The following is a 23,316-nucleotide window of genomic DNA, read 5'->3' as shown; positions in this document are numbered from 1 at the left end:
AAAATATTATAGCATATGCAATCGATCCTATACCCGAAGCATATGGGATACGATTCATAATGTCTTACATAAAGACATGATACTTGATCAGTCTTTTGCTACAATATTTTTATTTGGCATGTTCTCACAAATCGAACTATGAAGAGGGATGTCGTAATCATAATCGATTTTGAGAACACAATTAACATTTCCATATATATATATATATATAGAGAGAGAGAGAGAGAGAGAGAATTTCCTTATGTTGAACCATTCCAACATAGTATTCATATATATCATTGACTAAATTTGATTAAAAAACTCATTCTAAGCTTTTAGATTTGAAATGGAGTATAAATTCCTCTCCCTTAATTATAGCAAAACAACTTTTCAAACCCTACAAATTGAAACTTTCGTTTTCTATAATTAACATTGCTAACTCGCAAAACTTAACATAATAATTGTGCTCCCACTAGCATAATAATTACATAATACTTATGATCCCACTAGCTTTGACATGTACCCAGAAATCAGCTGGACTTCTAGAAATCAATACTTATTGACTTTCTTACCAAAGTTCAGATTTCTGACACAAGATGCTTCGATAAGACTTTATCTAGGCGTCTCAAACTCATACACCTTTCCTTAGATAGCACACATGTGTGTCTAAACAATTTTAGAACTTACAAGAATAAGTCTCAACTGTTTAGACCTTTTCCATTTCTCACAACTCGAATTATGAAGAGGGATGTCGTAATCATAATTGAATTTGAGAATGCAAATAACACAATTGCTATCTCCTCAAAATCTACTTAGTGAAAGCGTTTCCTCACAATCATTTTTATGAATTGGAGAGAAACCTTATGACACTTAGATTTTCTGGTGTATATGTTCCTATCCATGTGAATTTGTCAAAACCATAATCACAATACAAGGTTAGTGACAAATCCAAACTCATATGGACTGAACTTGTTCAATCTTAATTTCTTGCCACCTGGCAGCACAAGGGCCTACCATTGCTTCCAAGTTGTTATGCAAACAATTGAGAACTCACATAACTCACATGCATAGTCAACTTTAACTGGAATGGGCACAAAAACAAGAATATGTCAACACGATAGGTTACAAACCTCAGGTTGTGTGCTAGTGACTAACAATAGGTTTACTCTTGATTAGTTCTTGAAGCTATTCAATATCCTTAAGACTCCCACAGATCTCTTGACATATAAGATTCAGTTTGTCAAGGAACATTACTTGACAAACAAATATTCAAGAGTTAGTGCGGTTTCTTATCAAGATAAACACTTCACATAATTGGTCTTAGTTGGTCTTTGTCTTGTTCAAAACATCACAACTTACCAATTTCAAATGTACAAGAGTAAGAACCATTTTACTCTACATTTGATAAGTGTTATAAACCTTTATTAAGATTATGTCACTCAAGGCACAGTCTTGGAGTATGACTCTAAGACTTGTTTTTGGAACGAAGTATGACTCATCTTCTTGACTTAACCATTTCAACAAATCAGATTCCTCTTCTTAGCCATCCAAATGCACTAAGATGTTCTTAGAGAATCAATTGTGATATGGTTTCATAATCACTAAGATAATCATAAAACACGATACTCAAGTACTCTCCATTCTTCTTAGATTGGAGAAACTTTTATCTTTCTGCCTAATTTGATTCTTCTCATTCGTTCTACCTTACATTGAAACTTTTCCAATGTTTCAGAATTACACTTAATCTTGTAAGCATAACCATATTTACTAAACTTTAGTAAATCATAACGAATATTCTTATCGTTCTTTGTGGTGGACCTGACCAGCGCACAACCAAGTGTACCCAATCCCCTAGTCCTTCACTTGACTCACATATACATGTGAACAAGGAATTAGTCTTATTTCCCAAAGATGAAAATTCCCATTCATCACACAATAAAACTTGCATTATTCCAAGTTTCTATCCAACTAAAACTTGGTTGATGAGAATCTTTCCTTATTTGGTAAATTATGACACTACCACAAACGAAAGAATCAAATCCATTTTCCAATATTGCTATCAATGGAAACATATAAATAACAATTTTCACCAATGCCATTGTAAGGAAACTTAAAATAAAATAAAAAACTTTTCTTTATTTATAAACCTGCGGAAAAACTTTTCCTTACAATGCAATTACAAATGAAAACTATGTTGTTATCTATTCCTAAGCAATCTATCACAACTCTTAAGCATCAGCTCAAAATTCTGATCACCGAACCATGCGATCGAAATCCATCTCTTCGCGATCAGAATCAGCTTATTCTTTTTTTAAGTTTCCTTTATTTTCTTCGATTCTCCAAAACATCAAAATGTAATTACATTACATCATGTATTAAGAATCTCTAAATAGGAACTTAATAGAGTTAGATATTGGACTTAACTGAAGTAGAGTTAAACTTTTTGACTTTATCATCCTTATTATCTTTCAGGTAAAAATGGCAGCTTCGCAACCAATGCCCATTCTCTTGGCAATAGGAACATATGGACCTCTTGGGAATAGTATACTGGACTATCTCAAACTTAGCCTTTCTCTTTTACCATTTGTTCAATTGACTTTATCGATCCCTTTCCATTGGGAAGAGAAAGCTTTTCTGTACTTCCAATGTTACCATTGTCAATGTCCATGGAAGTTTGGGGAGTAGACATTCTAATCAAATTTGCTTTACCAGTGCACCAAATCATTGCTGATTCAGTAGCAACAAGAAAATAGGTAAGATCGATAAAGGTCATGTCGTGGTTTGTCATATAGTAGTCCTTAATGAACCCGCTATATGACTCAGGAAGTGACTGAAGAACCCAGTTAACAGCCAACTTCTTTGACACCCAACTCTCCCAGCCTGTCAATATGTAACTTCATCGGCAAGATATTGGCACATACAAACTTCCATCTTTGTGTTTGCTTTCCGATAGGGCTTGAGTGACCTTAAACTTTTCAAGTCTTTGAACTTGTGGGTTAAGGAGAATAATTGGAGGAGGTGGAGGAAGTGAAGTATGATTTCCAGTCCCATTAATGCACGACAAAGGGATTAATCTTTCACTTTGATCGTCATGTGGGCTATCATCTTCATTAGAAAGCTTTTTCCAAAAGGATAAGGAAGACCATAGTTGTCAGAACTAGACATCTATGAGGGAGAAATTCAAGTTAGTTGATTTAAGTCCTTAATATAACACCCAAAATAAAATATTAAGGCTATGACCCAACACAATAATCTACAATTGCAAAAAGGGATGTCGTAATCCAATTGTATAATATTTAAAGGTAGGTAAATGACGATTTACCAATTTCCACCATGAAAAACGAAATAGATTATTAAGTTTTAATTGGATTTGAAATTCCTAGATCCTTTGAGATTCATTGAACTTTTCAATGGCATGTTTAAATCTCTATTGTACCCTTCAAGTTTGTGACTGGGATGCCGAGGATCATAAACAAGGTGTAAATAACCATGCAAATTAGCTTCGTACACCCAATGTTACAAATCATCTAATCAATGTGCCGGTTAATCACACACGCTCCATTGATCTATGATTAACACCAAGTTACCTTTTGCCAAACATTGTCAGTCCCAGATTAGTGTGTCGGTTAACCACACACGCTCCACTAATGACTTAACAAGATGCAAAGTGTAATTTCATGGATTAGCACCATTTTCACATTTTTCCTAAGTAACTAAGATTGGGAATTTATAAGTGTTTAATTACTTGGTATTTTTCATTATACTATTAATGAGGGAGAATTAATGTCCTATCTTATCCGTTCGGCTAATGACCCTCCACCAGTCAAGGAAGCGATGGGTGAGAGTGGACACCCATTAAACTGCCATTTTATAGGCAGTAACCTTATACCCCCTTATAGACCGGCTTCGTGAATGAGGCTTACTAACGGTAAGACTGTCTTTGTTCTTATACATATATATAAATATTAAACCTATAATATTATTATAGTATAAGGGTTGAATTTTAAACTTTTATTATTCTAGGGTTTGGAATTAAAGTATTCAAAAGTGACAATTTACAAATTCCAAAACTTGAGGGAAAGTTTTGAAACTTGTCAAAACTTTTGGTTTCCATAACTTATGAGTTTATTATAATTTTTATGAAAAAACTTTTCAAGTTCCATAACTTGAGGACAAGTTATGGAAGACTTTAAAACCATTTAAAAAGGAGACTTTTCATTTTCTACAACCCATGAGTTTAATGACTCTTTTAAAAGACAAAAATTTCATTTTCCATAACTTAAGGACAAGTTATGGATTTCATTAAAATCATTTAGATCATTATTTTAATTAACACAATAATCAAATAATACATACATGATCTAGTTAAACTCATAAGAACAAGATAATTCATATCATCAATCTTCGAGAAATTAACCTAACCATATAAACTAATACAAATCTTAAAATTATGACAATTATCTTTAAATTGGACAAGCATGATCATTACCTTATGAAAAAACAGATTTCATGGTTCAAAAAACAGTTTGGAGTAATGATCCTAATCCAATTTCTGGCCAAAACTCGAAATTCTGCACCCTGGAGCACCTACTCGACGAGTTCATGAACTGGACTCGCCGAGTTCATGCTTTACTGAGTGAACTCGTCGAGTCGCCCAGTAGACTCGGCGAGTTCATCAGACAGAATGCAGAAGATCCATTTTTCCAGCTTTGAAACTTAAGCAAGCATCAAATATAATAAAAACAACCCTTGGCTCTGATACCATTGTTGGGTTTTCATATACTACAACATCCTATGGTGCACATACCACCCTAAATGCCTTGGATCTATGTTTTCTCTAATTACACATTCAATATTGTTTCCAAAGCATTGAGCCTACAACTAGCATACAATTGACATAAACATCATAGAAATGAGTTAGAAGATTACCTCTTTGTTGCAGCTTGTAGACATTGGCCTTTTAAGAGCTTAGTGCGTCAAGTGTTGCACCTCAAACAAGTCACAAACATCATGAACAATTGGAGAATATTGAGAGAGAAGTTATGAACCACAAAATGGGCTCATTGAAATCCTAGAACACTAGGGTGCCGATTTTGGGTGCTAAGGGGATCCTTTTATAGTGTGGCATAACTAGGGTTACAACCATGCGAAACCTAATGCTCCATGACCTTTCATATTACTTAGGCTCCATGGGTTAAACCTCCATGGACTATCCATGGACCATCATATTGGTTTAGCCCATCCTAAATAACAATTGGCCCACACTATAGGAAACATTGATTTACCAAATCAATCCACATATATTTAATTAGTCTCTTTTGACCACTAAATTAATTCCAAATTAATTCTTGATCAATACTAATTAAATAATATGATTCCTCAATTAATATATTATACTTATAATATATTAATAAATCACAAATAACTTCTTACTTAAATATCCATCCTATCAAATTGTCCTGATGAAGGCAACCCGAAATGGACCATGCTACTCTCGGGTCAAGTACATACCAATTATAGTTATGGGCTTAGAAACCTAATCCAACAACATGACTACCGAAGGGTCGGCTAGAGGATGGAGGTAATGGAGCAACAATCTCTAGGGATGACTCCGACTCAGTGATGTCGTCCTCCTGAGTCTTCGCATGGTCGTCATGGGAAGATGAATCCGGGTAAGGTGAGTTATCTGCGAGTACTCCACCAAAATCCTCTTCACGCTCCTCCTCCTCTTCAATGGGCTCTTATTCATCTTTAAAAGGCTTATCATCAGCTAATATTGGGGTAGGGGTAGGGGCATCGTTGGATTGTAATCGCTTTCTGACTCTGGCGTGTGTGGCACCACCTAGTCCTTTTTCGGGTAAGGATACGACACCCAAGCCCATATATCATCCGTATTGCTCTGATATCATGCATAAGACATCACACATGAATATTTTTATGAGAGGTAATATGATAATCATATAATACATATAATTTCTTATTATAAGTATATAGTAGATAGTACCGTATCTCTTTTGATTCTCTATATGAGGGTTATGCCAGATACTTGTCTCTAATCGGGATATCCTCAAGGTGTACCATACCAATACAAAGTGTTGAATCCTCTTGTAATAGCTCTTGATCTAAGACTCTAGCCTTTAGGAAGTCGACCTAGGCTACCGATATAAAGATCCTCAAGCTGCAGTCCTTTGCCTAATTTCTTAACTAATCGTATTAAACTATCGATCAACAAATCCTTAAGCATTTAGGTTGTTAACTGCAGCATCTAGGTTTAGGCGTGCGTCGATCGGACCATAATAAAACATAATTGCACATTCTAGGTCTAGTTGTGGTACGACCGCAATACTGGACTAACCCTAGGATTCGTTTTTTACCTAAAATCTTAAGTTGTGATTTGAATGGATGATTTTTATAATATATAGGTATATTTATAAGAGTTTGTATAACTCTTTATCTGATTAGGGTTTGATTAGGGTATTTTATTAATTCTACGTTTTGTACTTCAAGACTATCAAGTAAGGATCGACCATATGAGAAGTGTCGGAGGGCAAGATCATTTTAGCATATATATAGGCGTTCTGAAATCTAGCAACCCAAGCGAAAGTTCATAGTCACCTCTCCCGTAAGTACTCTATCCGTACGCTAGTTAATAATAATACTTTTATTAGGTTTAACTAATTTAGAGTATACGCCCTAGGTTATAGTCGTAGTTCCTAATGAATTACTAGTTCACTATAACATGTAGCTCTGATACCAATCTGTCACACCACGTCCGGCGGCGGAAACACCGGGTTGTGCTACGTAGGGACAACTGGATCGAGGCAAACAGATACATTGACATTACGCAGAAATATAAAACAAACGATACTTTGATTTATCAAGCACACATCCTGAACATAACTAGAAATAAAAAAACAAACGGAACTAAACTCCAGCAAGCTTCCTTGGCGACATCCTCCTATGCACGACTTTCTTCCACACTCATCTCCCTGAGAATATATGTATTTTGAAAACGTGAACATAATGTTGGTGAGTTCACAGGTTTTTATAGCTTTATGCTTTATTTGATTTTATTAAAATAAGAATCCTTTTCCTTTTTAGAAAAACCTCTCTTTCATTGTTAAGATATTTTACCAATCTTAACTTACTATCTCGATAGGATATTTTACTAATCCTAACTTACTATGTTTATAGGATAACTTTATGGATCCTATCTTACTATCTTTATATTTTAGGATGTTTTATTAACTACTCGAAGGCGTCCCTCTAGGTAGTCGGATCTCTAAGGTTGTCGGGATGTATTACCATGAGCCGCCATAATCAACGTTGTGGACTATAATCCCCCCCCCCTCCCGAGACGCTTCATCGGTCGTCCAATGATACTTGCATAATAAATAAAGTTATATGGTCGGGATTGTAGCTAGCAATTGCAGGTGGGGTGTCAAACCATGTATAGATTTATACATATCTTTTTGGATCTTGCAAGATTAATGATTATAGGTTCGGGGTAGCCGAATTTAATCAGGCTAAGGATGAATAATAAAAGCTCACTAGCACAATTAACCTTGGGTGTTTTATCTTCTCTTTAACTCTTTTACTTAATAACTCCTATAATTATCACTACATAATTCTTCTACTTTTTATTTGATAATTATATTCTATAGATCTCATAATTATCTTGGTATGTATATATATATATATATATATATATATATATATATATATATATATATATATATACCCTTAACTATGGTTGATTTGTAAACATGATAATTAGGCAGAGAAACGACTAAGTACACATATCCCTATATATGACCAGCATTACTTTTAGGTACTCTATTATCCTAGGAATTTGGTCAGTATAACATCTATGTAAAATATCTTACTAGACTATCGGGCATTATAACTCTTAGGCATAATATCATAACTTATACAAGGTAGAGTATCTATGGGTACATTATCCTAAGGTTTTCATGCTTTGAATAACTACTAATATATATATATATATATATATATATATATATATATATATATATTGGTAATGCAGTTTGATAAGCATGTATTACCCCCCCCCCCTCGCGTAAAACGTTTAAAATAGTAAAATGGGGCCATGAACTCACCCTCGACGTGTGAGGCTACTAATGTTGGGTTGAATCGGGCTCGGCACTCCGGGGACCGTTCCTAGAGAAGGAGAGGGAGAGAGAGAGAGAGGGAGAGAGAGAGAGAGAGAGAGAGACTTAGAAGGTGTGCAGAAGGGGCCTGCCCTGCCTTCTATTTATAAAAGGGTTTTGGGGTGCGTGCGGCGCAAAAATCTCTACGCGTTGCGCATGGTCATCGTGGCTCCATCCAGAGGCCGCCGCGTGTCACCTCCCCAATTGGCCTTGTCACTCGAATCTACTAGAATCCAGTGTCAGGTGCGCGACGGGCATAGCGCGCGCACCTTGCGCACACAAAATGATTTTGTAAAAATCATAACTCTTTCTTGCGAGCTCCGATCTAAGCCCTCTTTATATCTATGTGATGATCTCAAACAGTACTATAACTCTCCTTTAGTTTTTTTAGCTAGTTTTGACTTTCATTTTCTATGCCTAATGGGGGTAAAAACAAATGATTTTCCAAAAATCATATCTCTCACATATGGATCCCGTTTTTGGCATCCTTTGTCCAAAAGTTTACATCTCAAGGAGGACTACGAATCTTCTTTTTGCACTTTTAGTCAAAACTCAACTAATCTCTAAGTACCGTTTTGACGTAATTAACTTTAATTACGCGGTTGATTCTTATTTTTTACTAAATCCATAAATCTTTCATTTGGAGTCGGATTTTTACGAATCTTATACGCTTGGGATTATGTCAACAAGTACTTTCTAAATACGTTAACCATTTTAAAAGACGATACAACTTTTCAGACGCTTAGTTTTTTAGCCTAACAGTCAGTTTAATAATAAATGTAACGACATAATTGATTTTTATTATCTCGTAAATCAAATATTACAATATTAAGATATTACATTTATTTTTCTACTCTCTTCTAACGGTGGTCAGTAACGGTGTAACGCCCGGTTCCTGGTACGTATTTAAATAAGAATTTTTCATATTGGCTAAGGGGCTCAACGAGTTGGAGGCCCCAAACTCGTCGAGTAGGAATTTGATATGTTGGATGCGGGACTTGAAGTCTACTCGATGAGTCAAGGAGCCTCGACTCGACGAGTAGGTTTACCAGAGTGAAACCCTAATTTTCAGGGTTTGTACCCTATTCAAACACCTTAACACCCCCATTATAGCCTCTCTCATCGCCTCCATTAGTCCAAAAAACCCTAATTCAAAACCCCTAAACCATTTTGAGTGTTCTTGAGCCATTTTTGTGTGTTTTTTGTGGTTTTGAAGCTTGAGAAGGAAGAAGAAGCTTGGGAGTTCAAGAAGAAGTAAGTAGATCCAGAGGTTGTGTTCCATTTCCAGCTCATTTGAGATATAAAGTTTATACCTTGTCCATTCATCTATTAGATCTCTTTTTAGAGTAGTTTAGGACTTTTTCAGCTAAATAACCCATACATGCACGTAAAGTTAGAAACTTTACGTGTTATATCAAACCTATGAGGCCAGATCTATGTTTTGGATGCGTTAAGCCCGACTGAATCGACTGTATAGTTTTCGATCATGGGGGACTCGACGAGTCGTTCTTAGGACTCGGCAAGTCGGTTCGTGTTTCCCCCAACCTTCTCTGATGCTTAGCAACTTGTTGAGTCTAGAAGATGACTCAACCAATTAGACGTGTTTTGGAGTTAAAGGTCAAGAACTCGACGAGTCCAATGATGAACTCCCCGAGTCAGTGAGCAAATGTCCCGACTGTATGAAGGAGAACACGACGAGTACAAGGAAGGACTCGACGAGTTCAAATGTAAAGTCATGATTCTTTCATAAGGAGAAACTCGGCGAGTTAGAGGGTAACTCGACGAGTCAGATCGCGAATTCAAGATTCTCTAAATTATGGAACTCGACGAGTTGATGGACCAACTCGGCAAGTTGAGTCAACCAGGATGTTGACTTCAACCGGGGCGTTCACTTTGACTTTGACTTTGACCATTACCCAAGATTGACCCTTAAAGGGGATATGAATATGAAAGAGTAACTAAAGGAGATTGTTATGTATAAGAGTTTGAGGAGAGTCGATCCCAGCACCGAGAACAGTTCAGTCACTCCACGACATTGAGGTGAGTTACTTTCTGGTAGAAGTGGGTCTAAGGCCACAATGCCGGCCCACTAGTAGGAGTTGTTAGTTAGATGATTGTCTTCGTGATAATTGTCTGGGTGAGAGTGGACACCCATTAAACGGTCATTTTATAGGTCATAACCTTATACCCCCCTTATAGACCGGCTTCGTGAATGAGGCCTACTAACGGTAAGACTAGCATTTATGTTATACATATATAATAATTATTCTTATAATATTATAATAGTATAGGGTGAATTTTAAACTTGTAAAATTCTAGGGTTTGCAATTTAATTATTTCAAAATTAAACTTTTAATCCAAAAATTTAAATTCCAAAACTTGAGGACAAGTTTTGAAACATTTCAAAACTATCTAGATCAAAATTCAAATAAATAATTAAACAATTAATTTTGGTGATTATCTAATTTTGACCTAATCCAATTTCATGCAAGATAATCGATCAAATAATTCAAATAATTAACATTTATCATATAAGGAAATAATTATTCAATTAATTTGACATTATCGTTTATTTTGGCAAGGATAATCACATAATATCAATAAAATTCGTATTTTATCAATTAAAAACGTTTTGGCAATTATCCCACAGCAAAATAGACATAAAATCCCGAAATTCCCTTCGTTTGACAGCCCGACTCGGCGAGTCCCCTTATGGACTCGTCGAGTTCATCTGACTCGGCGAGCCCACTTTGGGACTCGACGAGTCTGTCCGGCAGATCACCAAAAAATCGATTTTTCAAGCATGAATGACATACAAAACATCAAATACAACAGAAACCAATCAAGGCTCTGATACCACTGATGGGTTTTACACAAAAGAACAATCCTATGTGCTCATGCAAAATCCCTAAAGCTTGGATCTAGGTTTCTCTATTGTACATGCAATTCATCCAAGACTTGAATATCCTAATCTAGCATACATTGAAATCGAGATCTACAACAAAACAAGTTTAGATGATACCTTTCAATAATTGCAAGAATCCTTGATCTTCAAGAAGCTTAGTGTCACAAGTGCAACACCTCTAATGGCTCACAAACACCACAAGAAAGAGGATGATCTAGAAGAGAAAAAGAGAGAGGCTAAATTTCGGCTATAGTAACCTTAGGGTTTCTTGGTGTAGCCGAAACTGAATCCCTGGGGTTCCTTAAACAGCTGAGCTGTTACGGTTTCAGTCAAAACCCTAATTGGATGACCTAGGCCCTAAGCAGCTTGAGAACCTTCTGGAATAAGGCCTCCTTGAACGAAATTAGAGTGGGCTTCCACTCCTAATTTCATCCCCCTTATGTCCAGGAGAGTTCACAGCCCAAAACCAACTATCACACAATTGACAGTTCCAGACCCTTTTATTTAATTAATCTCTTTCAACCACAAAATTAATTCTTAATTAATTCCTGACTAATATTAATTAAACTATATGATTTCTCCTTTAATATATTATTCATCTAATATATTAATAAACCATAATAACTTCTCTCTTTCTATAAATCATCCTGTCAAGTTGCTTTGGTGAAGGCAACCCAAAACGACCAAGCACAACTGGGTCAAGTACATACCAAATATAGTTACGGGCTTAGACACTAATCCAACAGAACTCACTAAGCTTTGTGCTTACGGTTTACAATTTTTGTTTCAGATCCTTCTTCTTCAAAGGGAAAGGATTCGGCACGGTAGCAGCGCATCACACCACTATTTTCCGCACTATGATGTTCTTGGGATTATACTCTGGCATTGTTACTATATTATGACTTGCTTTTGAGACATATGATCTATGGTTTTGATGAAATGAAATAACTTGATAATGGTTTCTTTAAAATGTTTTTATGAGTTGTTATATTAAACATGAAATTTTTGGTCATGATTTTTTGGATGTTACAAGTTGGTATCAGAGACTTGGTTTGAGGGATTCGGACACACCTTCGGGGGTGTCTGGATTCAAATCGAGGGTTTGAAATATTTTTACAAGAAAATAATTTTTCTAAGTTTTAAAATAAAAGGTTTTGAGAAAGAACAAGGTGTGTGATGCGTGCAACCGGCCGAGCTCAAGTAAGTTTTCCCCAAGATACCCATACAAGTTATGTTATGATATGCTATGATTATGATAACTGCATGCTAGATTAGGGCTGAGGATCTAGGAATGATGCCTTATATGCCTATTGTATGATTATGAGAACTGCATGCTAGATTAGGGCTAAGGATATAGGAAAATGCCTTATGTGTCTGTTATATGTGCTTATTTAATTATATGCTAGAGATGATTAGTCAGTCGTATGATAGCCTGAATAGGATATGCTTGGTTTGGTTACTCAAAGCCCGAATGCTGCTTGCTTTGTGCTTTTAGGGAATCTAGTTATCTTTAATTAACTAGTAAACGAATACGTTAAGTTACATATTGCAAGGACTAAATAATTTCAGAAGGTTAGGTCTAGCCTTATTACACAGCTCTTGTTTGAGTCCAACCGTTGTAAGGTAGGATCTCTCATTCGAAGAATTATCTGGTGTTAGTGATATGTAATGGTATTCGCAAGCTAGATAGGTAAAGGTAGCATGGATTTCTTATGCAGCTGATGGCGGAGAGTAGTTCGGAGATTATCCGAGGGCAAGCATAGGATGAGAATAGCATGAAAGGTGATAGTAGTAGAAGGGACTCGTTCGAGTCAAGGCAATCCTTAAGGAAAGTACGGATAGATGTGGAAGGTAGTATGGGCCCGTACTACTGAAAGCAGAGGATCCGTACACGAGTCAAGGAGGGCTGAGATAGAACCAGGGAACTTGTAGTATGTGAGACCTCTCGAGGTTATGTATGACCCTGACAATTATATGTTTTGTTTCAGAATGGTGGTGACACGACACGGAGGGGGACGTTCAGGGTCAGGATCAGGTTTAGGATCGGGTACCGAGCCAGTCGATGAGGGACTACGCGAGTTCATTGCTTCTGAGATCACGAGAGGCATCCTTGAGTCGACCCCGGTGATTTTTGGGTCGATCAAGGAAGGGATTATCGAGCTGATGGAGGATCGCCTCAAGGCATTTCGGAGTCACATGGCGTCCACTCAGTCAGGGACACGCACACTCTCCTTCAAGGACTTCAGGGGATGTGGTGCGCCCGACTTCCACGGGGTGAAGGACCCCATTGTTGCCAGGAGGTGGGTTGCAGACATGGAGTCTGCACAGTTGACGAGCTTCTGCCCTGAGGGGTCGAAGGTCCGGTATGTTGCAGGGTGTTTGAGGGACAGAGCTAGATATTGGTGGGAGGCAGTTAGTGATTTGTTGGGAGCCCCATCCATTGAGGCTATGACTTGGTCGGACTTTGTTACCAGATTTAGGGCTGAGTTTCGGCCGGCTGTGGAGCATCAGCAGCTGGCCAGGGAGTTTTTGGATATAAGGCAGACGACTGAGTCGGTGGCAGAGATTACCGCCAAGTTTAGGGAGAGGGCCTTATTGGTGCCTCAGTATGCGGGGGATGAGGAGATGCGGAAGACCCGCTACCACGACATGTTGAGAGCTGACATTCGGAAACATGTTAGCTACTCGGCATGCCCGACATTGGATGACATGATTGCGAGGGAGAGGGAGAGGGATATTGACATTGAGCACATCCGGAAGATGAAGGCGGAGACTGAGAGGGTTACTGGGGTTTCTGGGAAGAAACCCAAGGGATTTGACTCTAGGTTAAAGGGCCAGCTGGGTCGGGGCCGCTGTGGAAAATGCGGCAAGTCACATGAGAGAGTCTGCAGATTGGGGACATCGGGCTGCTACAATTGCGGTAAGACTGGGCACTTGGGCAAGGATAGTACTGCTCCTACACCTACCTTTTAGACATCAAACCTGATTTTCTTTCATTGCAATCAGAAGGGCCATAAAAAGGCCACCTGCCCGAGATTGACAGCTGCAGCGCCAATGGCGGCGCCAGCTCCAGCGACCCTGCGGATCACAGATGGCTGACAGGGCAAGACAGATGCTCTAGTGGTGAGGAGTCGAGCCTTCCAGCTGACCGCCGAGGAGGCACGTGTCGCACCTAATGTGGTGACAGGTATGTTTTCTTCTCCCTAACTCTTATTACATGTCGGTTATGATATTTATGTACTGTGTTTATGTGTTATATTTAGGATCGTTCCATGTGAACGGCATCCCAGTTCAGGTGTTATTCGACTCGGGGGCTACCCGATCGTTTGTCACTCTTGCGCTTAGCAAGAGGTTTTCTGAGTCTTCAGGCATGTTAGACTATCCTTTAGAGGTTGAGATTGCTGACGATCGATCTGTCCAAGCATCAGAGGTTTTCAGATACTGCGTGTTGAGGTTATATGACGAGCGTTACCTTGTAGATTTGGTTCCCATTCCATTACGTGGGAACAAGGTTATCATAGGCATGGACTGGTTGAGCCCTAATGGGGCGGTGATCGACTATGTGCAACAGCTGGTGCGTATCAGGACCTCAAGTGGAGGAGAGCTGGTGATTTAGGGTGAGAGGCCGCAGCAAGGACCAGCTTTGTGCTCAGCAGCGAGGGCTAGGCACTACCTTCAGCAGGGTTGCGCAGGGTACGTCGCCTACGTTATGGATACCCGGGAAGCGGGTAAGGCGACCGTGAGTGATGTGCCAGTGGTGCGAGAGTACCCGGACGTATTTCCAGAGGAGCTGCCTGGGATACCTCCGGGGAGGCAGGTGGAGTTCCGGATCGACCTAGTCCCCGGTGCGGCTCCGGTCACCAAGGCACCATATCGGTTGGCTCCTCCCGAGATGCAGAAGTTGTCTACACAACTGCAGGAGCTGTTAGACAAAGGATTTATCAGGCCGAGAAGTTCGCCTTGGGGAGACTCGATCCTGTTTGTGAAGAAGGACGGGTCGCATCGGATGTGTATAGATTACCAGGAGCTGAACAAGGTAACGGTGAAGAACCGTTACCCACTCCCGAGGATTGATGATGTTTTCGACCAGCTACATGGGGCATCTTGGTTTTCCAAGATAGATTTGTGTTCAAGCTACCACCAGATGCGAGTCAGAGATGATGATGTACAGAAGACTGCTTTCTAGACTCTCTATGGCCACTACGAGTTCGTGGTGATGCCCTTCGGGCTCACTAATGCTCCTACCGCGTTCATGGACCTCATGAACCGCGTATGCAGAACGATGCTGGATCGGTCTGTGATAGTCTTTATTGACGATATCTTGGTTTACTCCAAGACACAGGAGCATCATGAGGAGCACTTGCGATAAGTGTTGGATAACCTGAGGAGGGAGAACTTGTACGCCAAGTTCTCCAAGTGCGAGCTTTGGATGCGCGAGGTGCAGTTTCTGGGGCACCTTGTCAACCAGAATGGGATTTTGGTTGACCCGGACAAGGTGGAGGCCATGATAAGATGGGAGGTTCCGAAGTCTCCATCTGAGATTCGCAGTTTCCTAGGGTTAAATGGCTATTACCGGAGATTCATTCAGGACTTCTCCAAGATAGCAGTACCCTTGACCCGACTGACGAATAAGGTCGTTGTATTTCGCTGGGGGCCTGAGTAGCAGGCAGCGTTTGAGACTTTGAGGCAGAGGTTGTGCGAGGCGCCAATCTTAGCCCTGCCTGAGGGCGTGGAGGATTTTGTAGTATACTACGATGTGTCCATTTCAGGTTTGGGCGCAGTATTGATGCAGAGAGGGCACGTCATCGCCTACGCCTCGAGGCAGCTGAAGCCTCACGAGGGGAACTACCCAACGCATGACCTGGAGTTGGGGGTGGTTGTCTTCACCCTCAAGATTTGGCGACATTACCTCTATGGGGTCCGTTGTACCATTTACACGGATCACAAGAGTCTGAGGTACCTCATGGATCAGCCGAATCAGAACATGAGGCAGTGTCAGTGGCTAGATGTGGTGAAGGATTACGACTGTGAGATCCTCTACCACCCGGGCAAGGCCAATGTTGTGGCCAATGCTCTTAGTCGCAAGGCTGCCCCGATCAGAGATATTTGCTTGCGGATGACAGTAGTGACTCCGCTTCTGGAGCAGATCCGAGAGGCCCAGCAGGAGGCTATGAAGGAGGAACATCGGAAGAGTGAGCACATTGTGGTTCAGGTTTCCTCCTTCGAATATGATAGTCATGGGTTGTTGACACTACACCATGGAGTGTGGGTTCCATATCATGGAGGCGTGCGCCAGGTTTTGATGGAGTATGTGCACAAATCCAGATTTTCTATTCATCCCGGGGCGACGAAGATGTACAGAGATCTTCGTCCTGATTATCGGTGGCCCTGCATGAAGCGGGATGTAGCCTGGTATGTTGAGAGATGCCTGACTTGTAGGAAGGTCAAGGCTGAGCACCAGAGGCCTCATGGAAAGACACGGCCGTTGGATATCCCTATTTGGAAATGGGAAGATATTATTATGGATTTCGTCACAAAGCTTCCCAGGATCGCACGAGGGGTGGATTCGATTTGGTTCATCGTGGATCGCTTGACCAAGAGTGCTCACTTCATACCGATCCAGGAGAGCATCTCGGCCGAGAAGCTGGCCCATATTTGCATCCGAGATGTTGTAGCTCGACACGGAGTGCCAGTTTCCGCGATCTCTGACCGTGGCGTGCGATTCACTTCCAGATTTTGGAAGAAATTCAATGACGAGTTGGGTACTCCTCTGCATTTTATCACGACTTTCCACCCTCAGACGGATGGTCAGAGTGAGCGAACCATCCAGACCTTGGAGGACATGCTGCGAGCATGCGTATTAGACTTTGGTAGTAGCTGGGATACCTACCTTCCCTTGGCAGAGTTTTCCTACAATAATAGCTACCATGCGAGTATCGACCGTCCTCCCTTTGAGATGTTGTACGGGAGAAAGTGCAGGACCATGATATGCTGGGGAGAGGTTGGGCAGAGGGTCATGGGGAGTACCGAGATTGTACTCAAGACGACATAGAGAATCCAACAGGTTCGGAGCAAGCTTCAGACTGCTCAGAGTCGGCAGAAGATCTATGCCGACAAGCGCCGATCGGGCCTGGAGTTTCAGGTGGGAGATAGGGTTCTCCTGAAGGTGTCACCTTGGAAAGGTGTCATCCGGTTCAGGAAGCGGCGCAAGTTGGGCCCCAGATACATTGGTCCTTTCAAGGTTGTAGCCCGGGTGGGCAAGGTGGCGTATAGGCTGGATGTGCCAGCCAAGCTTAGTTAGATCCACAGTACCTTTCATGTCTCCCAGCTGCGGAAGTGCCTGGTAGACGACTCTGCGGTGGTGCCTCTATAGGATATTCAGGTTGATGACAGCCTGAACTACATCGAGCGACAAGTAGCCATCCTCGATAGGAAGACAAAGGACCTGAGGAACAAGAAGGTCGAGTTGGTGAAGGTGCAATGGCAGCACCGCAAGGGCACAAAATGGACTTGGGAGTCGGAGGACGAGATGAGGGAGCACTACCCCGAGCTTTTTCCGGATGCAGCAGCAGACTTCGAGGTCGAATTCTAAAATAAGTAGGGGAGATTTGTAACGCCCGGTTCCTTGTACGTATTTAAATAAGAATTTTTCATATTGGCTAAGGGACTCGACGAGTTGGAGGCCCCAAACTCGTCGAGTAGGAATTTGATATGTTGGACGCGGGACTTGAAGTCTACTTGACGAGTCGAGGAGCCTCGACTCGACGAGTAGGTCTGTCGGAGTGAAACCCTAATTTTCAGGGATTGCACCCTATTTAAACACCTTAACACCCCCATTGTAACCTCTCTCATCACCTCCCTTAGTCCAAAAAACCCTAATTCGAAACCCTAACCCATTTTGAGTGTTCTTGAGCCATTTTTGTGTGTTTTTGGTGGTTTTGAAGATTGAGAAGGAAGAAGAAGCTTGGGAGTTCAAGAAGAAGCAAGTAGATCCAGAGGTTGTGTTCCATTTCCAGCTCATTTGAGGTATAAAGTTTATACCTTGTCCATTCATCTATTAGATCTCTTTTTGGAGTAGTTTAGGGCTTTAAGGAGCCATTTTTGGAACCATTCATGGATGCAAGCATGTTTTGGGGTTTTGACTTCAGATCTAGATTCTATGAGGGACTCCATGGCATAAAGGTGCCAACTTTATGGCCATGGGAGTCCCATGCATCCTAGGGACCACTTTTTAGGACTTTTTGAGCTAAATAACTCATGCATGCACGTAAAGTTAGAAACTTTACGTGTTATATCGACCCTAGGAGGCCAGATCTATGTTTTGGATGCGTTAAGCCTGACTGAAATCGACTATATAGTTTTGGATCATGGGGGACTCGACGAGTCGTTCTTAGGACTCGGCGAGTCGGGTCGTGGTTCCCCCAACCTTCTCTGATGCTTAGCAACTTGCTGAGTCTAGAAGATGACTCAGCCAGTTTGACGTGTTTTGGACTTAAAGGTCAAGAACTCGACGAGTCCAAAGATGAACTCGCCGAGTCAGTGAGAAAATGTCCCGACTATATGAAGGAGAACTCGACGAGTCCAAGGAAGGACTCGACGAGTTCAAATGGAAAGTCTTGATTCTGTCATAAGGAGAAACTCGGCGAGTTAGAGGGTAACTCGACGAGTCGGATCGCGAATTCGAGATTCTCTGAATTATGGAACTCGACGAGTTGATGGACCAACTCGGCGAGTTGAGTCAACCAGGATGTTGACTTCGACCGGAGCGTTGACTTTGACTTTGACCTTGACCATTACCCAAGATTGACCCTTAAAGGGGATATGAATATGAAAGAGTAACTAAAGGAGACTGTTATGTATAGGAGTTTGAGGAGAGTCGATCCTAGCACCGAGGACAGTGCAGTCACTACACGACATTTAGGTGAGTTACCTTCCAGTAGAAGTGGGTCTAAGGCCACAATGGCGGCCCACTAGTAGGAGTTGTTAGTTAGATGATTGTCTTCGTGATAATTGTCTGGTATGTCACTATCTGTTACGCTTTATGTGCTAGTATGTTATGTTGTGGTGTGGTAGTGGTAGGGGGTGAAATAGTCCCCAGTTATCGATTGAAAGATACCAAAGGGGAGGCCAGCACCCAGATATGCTAGGCAGTATATGATATATGTATGTATTCTAGGGTATTATGTGGTAGTAGTAGGGGGTGGAATAGTCCCCGTATCCGGTTGAAAGAGATCGAAGGGGTAGACCAGCCCCAGATATGCTAGGCAGTATCCGGTTGAAAGAGACCGAAGGGGTAGGCCAGCACCCAGATATGCTAGGCATTATCTGGTTGAAAAAGACCGAAGGGGTAGGCCAGCACCCAGATATGCTAGGCGGTTACCGGTTGAAAGAGATCGAAGGGGTAGGTCGGGCACCCAGATATGCCTGACAGTATGTTATTGTATGGTATGTGGTATGATGGGGGAACTCACTAAGCTTTGTGCTTACGGTTTACAGTTTTTGTTTCAGGTCCTTTTTCTTCAAAGGGAAAGGAGCTGGCACAGTAGCAGCGCATCACACCACTATTTTCCGCACTATGATGTTCTTGGGATTGTACTCTGACATTATTACTATATTATGACTTGCTTTTGAGACATATGATCTATGGTTTTGTTGAAATGAAATAACTTGATAATGGTTCCTTTAAAATGTTTTTATGAGTTGTTATATTAAACTTGAAATTTTTTGTCATGATTTTTGGGATGTTACAGACGGAATCTTCTCGATTGTCACAGAGACACAATCCTCCTATTTTTTGTAGACCCACGGCCTAGCAGTGTTCCGTTATCATCCTACCTTGGGCTTCTAGACTCATGACCTGGTGTCGTTTCATCATCATCCCACTTTGGGCCTATAGACTTACAACCTAGTGTCATTTGGTCATCATCCCACTTTTCACATCATCATCCCACTCATGACCTAGTGTCGTTTCATATCACCTTACATCAAACCGCTTTTGAAATTGAAATTCAAAAAGTAGGACTCATATTAACAAAAAATGTTTCCATGGAAGAATTTAGGCATGCTTTTATTCAATTCCTCAATTTCATATCAAATCCAATTTATTAAGGATGTCATCCAAATACCCCAACACACAAAATCATATGACTTTTCAAAGTCAATTTAAAAAGTATAATCTTTTTTCTATTCTATGTATACCAACCAATGATTTCATTGACCGTTTAGAGACCATCAGAAATTTGACAACCCTTTAAGTTGTTTGATCGATACTAATAATATCCTATTAACCTCTAAAACTTGATTTGCCAAAATCTTGGCAATTACATATTGACCCGTATTAATCTCAAGAACCTTCTTTTTAATCTCCATCTTCTTAGAAACTTGTGATTTCTTCACATTCCCATTCCATAGATTTAAATTGCTATCAAAGCATTTAAACTTGTTTTTTAAAAACAATAAATTTATTTCCTTTTATAGTTATCATCACCATCAACATGCATTGGTTTTTTAACCTCATTCTCAACCAATCCATAGAAAATCATGAATAAATCAATTTTAAAGGAGTTGGATTGTAATCCCTCACAAGATATTTAAGAATAATAGGGTTGTAATCACACCATTTTGTGTCCAAAAAAAATTGTGTTACATCGGGGAACATGTCAATCATTTCATTTGTTAGTAAGAACCTATCTAGTTAACTTACTTTCATTCCCCTTTATTCATCGAGTACCCCTTTAATAACAATCTTATTGAATCGCCGAAGATTGACTAAAAGGGTGAACCAAACCTCCCTATAGGAACCCAAACTTCATTAAGGTCACTAGAGATTACATATTCATCCAATCTTCAAACAATCATAGCCAAGATAAAACTCCAAAGTCTCTTTATCATTCCAATTCTTGTGATGTATAATCATCAATAAATGTAATGATAGTATTTTGTGTAACCCATTCATTGTTTAGTGTTCACCGCAAGGTAGTTACTCATATGTCTTCCTTTTTTTCTTAAAACTTTAAGGAATATCAAATAGCTAAGATTCCACCGGTACTACCCCTTGCACTATTCCAATCGAATTCAAATGCATTGCCTCTCACACCTTTTAATATGGAGAGATCGTGTCAATTTATAGTCGTTCCTTGAATACCTAAGAAATGAATTCGATCTTCCACACACAACCCCTTTATCACTCTCTCCGAGACTATTGGTGAATTGTTTCACTAGTAAGGAATGTGCTGAGTCCACACTTGTTTAAATTTATTCAAGATTCAAAGTAGAGTATCATTTAGGGCAAAACCCCTAAAGGAACGGGGGGTCTGAGGGCAACGCCCCTGGGAGCGGGGTCCAATGGGCGACAGCAGACCCTGACGGGATCCAAGGGGCAGAGCCCATTTTTGTGACAGTTTTGTCTGTTGAAGACAGTTTTGGGATACAAAACTGGCATATGACAGTTTTCAGACAAGAGAGATACTTAACCATATTTTGGTCAAAAATCTGGTACTAACGAAAACAGACCCTCTCATTCTCTTTTCTTGTTCTCAAAAACTTATGAGTCTTATTCAATTAAGGATTTGGGAGTACCATCCAAATAATTCGATTTGAAAGTGTTTACACAATTATCAGAATTTCCAAATGCTTTTACCCCCAAATTTCTAACTGAGACTTCAAGCATTTATGGAAAGCATATTAACTGGAGTTCTCCAAGCCCCCTTCCTCGCTAACCATAGCTTTAAGGTCTCATTCACACCCCTTCATTCTATACCTCATCGCCTTCCCCATTTGAATAGTTTGAAAACTTTCTTCATAATTAGAAACCAAATCTCTATTTTGTTTTTGAATTTATAGTCGTACGTAATCTTATACTATAATGTTGACTCGGCCCACGTGATTTAGTTCTGAAGTCATTTATCTACTTCTGATAATTATCACCACATGCTTCTCCTTTTGAACATGAGACTAGCATATACCATGAGTTACATGAATTTTCCGCTTAAGCTACCTCATGAAACCACCGCTAGCATTTATGTCTAACGGTTGATTAGTAGCTGCTATCGACGTCAAATAAAATCAGCAACATCAGGTTGCTCTGTCACAGCGGTTGCCGGCATTTTCCTGAGTTTTGACAATGTGAAACCCAGAGGATGATCCGTATTCCCAACCTCATATGATTTGTTGCATCCATGTGAGGTAGAACATGCTTAATCTTTTCTTTCGGTTTCTCCGCAACAATTTCCTCGGTATTGTTATCTACATTGTCAAACTGTTCATTGGTTCGTACATGGTTTTCTTACTTGTGCAATTGTTTTTTTGATTTCCGAGATAAAAGTGTTTGTAACACCTTCCGAGAAATCCTCATCATTAAAAAGGTTTTCACTCCCATTTTCTGTCAAAAAAACTTCAAAAGGATGACCTCCTTGTGGTTTATTTTGGAGCGATTGTGTGTCTTCTTCCTGTAGAGGAGGAACCCATACTTCCAGAACCATAAACGAAACTTCATCTACCAAGACCTTGACATTATGATATTATAAATGGATAAATACATGCAAAGGTAGGTATTCAAAGAGGCCCGGTTGAAGCTTTCAAAATTGAAACACATTATAATCTGTTCCTTTTTGTTAACAGTCAAACATTGCAACCATAATGCTAACTCACTTATTTGGTCAATTATGCACACCTTAGTAAGGGTGTGTTTTCTACGACTTTTCAGTAAGCCAATAAGGATGGTTTCACGTACACACTACATATTGTTTGTTTATCGCAAATTTCTATAAAATATAATATTTTAAACATTTATATTCAAAACTCTTGTTGCAACTACTAATATACTTGTAAAAGTACATGACTAAAACTATTATATTGATAACAAAAACTAGATTGGTTGTACAAAAACTAGATTAATAATACATGTATTGTGTTTTCGTTGTTGTAACATGTATAATTTTGCGGTTTTGGTAATGAGTTATACTAATTTAAGTTAAAACTAACGGTGAAAAACCGGACAGTCGTATCATGTTTTTAGCAGACACGACACGACGATTTTTATATAATACGAACACAACACGACATGTCGTCGTGTTTTATTTTGCTAACACGAAAATTATCCAATTAAAACACAATAAAAATGACGGACACCACAAACGCAAAAAAGATAAAATAAAATAATATTTTATTTATTTAATTCAAATTTAATTTTTCAAGACATGAAAAACAATGTTAATATCGTGTCAGCTTCATATCGAATTTTGAACATGACACAACACGGCA

The sequence above is a fragment of the Lactuca virosa genome, chromosome 4, assembly GCF_052849685.1.
Source record: "Lactuca virosa cultivar CGN04683 chromosome 4, Lactuca_virosa_CGN04683_v6, whole genome shotgun sequence".
Taxonomy (NCBI): domain Eukaryota; kingdom Viridiplantae; phylum Streptophyta; class Magnoliopsida; order Asterales; family Asteraceae; genus Lactuca; species Lactuca virosa.
This window is presented reverse-complemented; position numbering follows the sequence as displayed.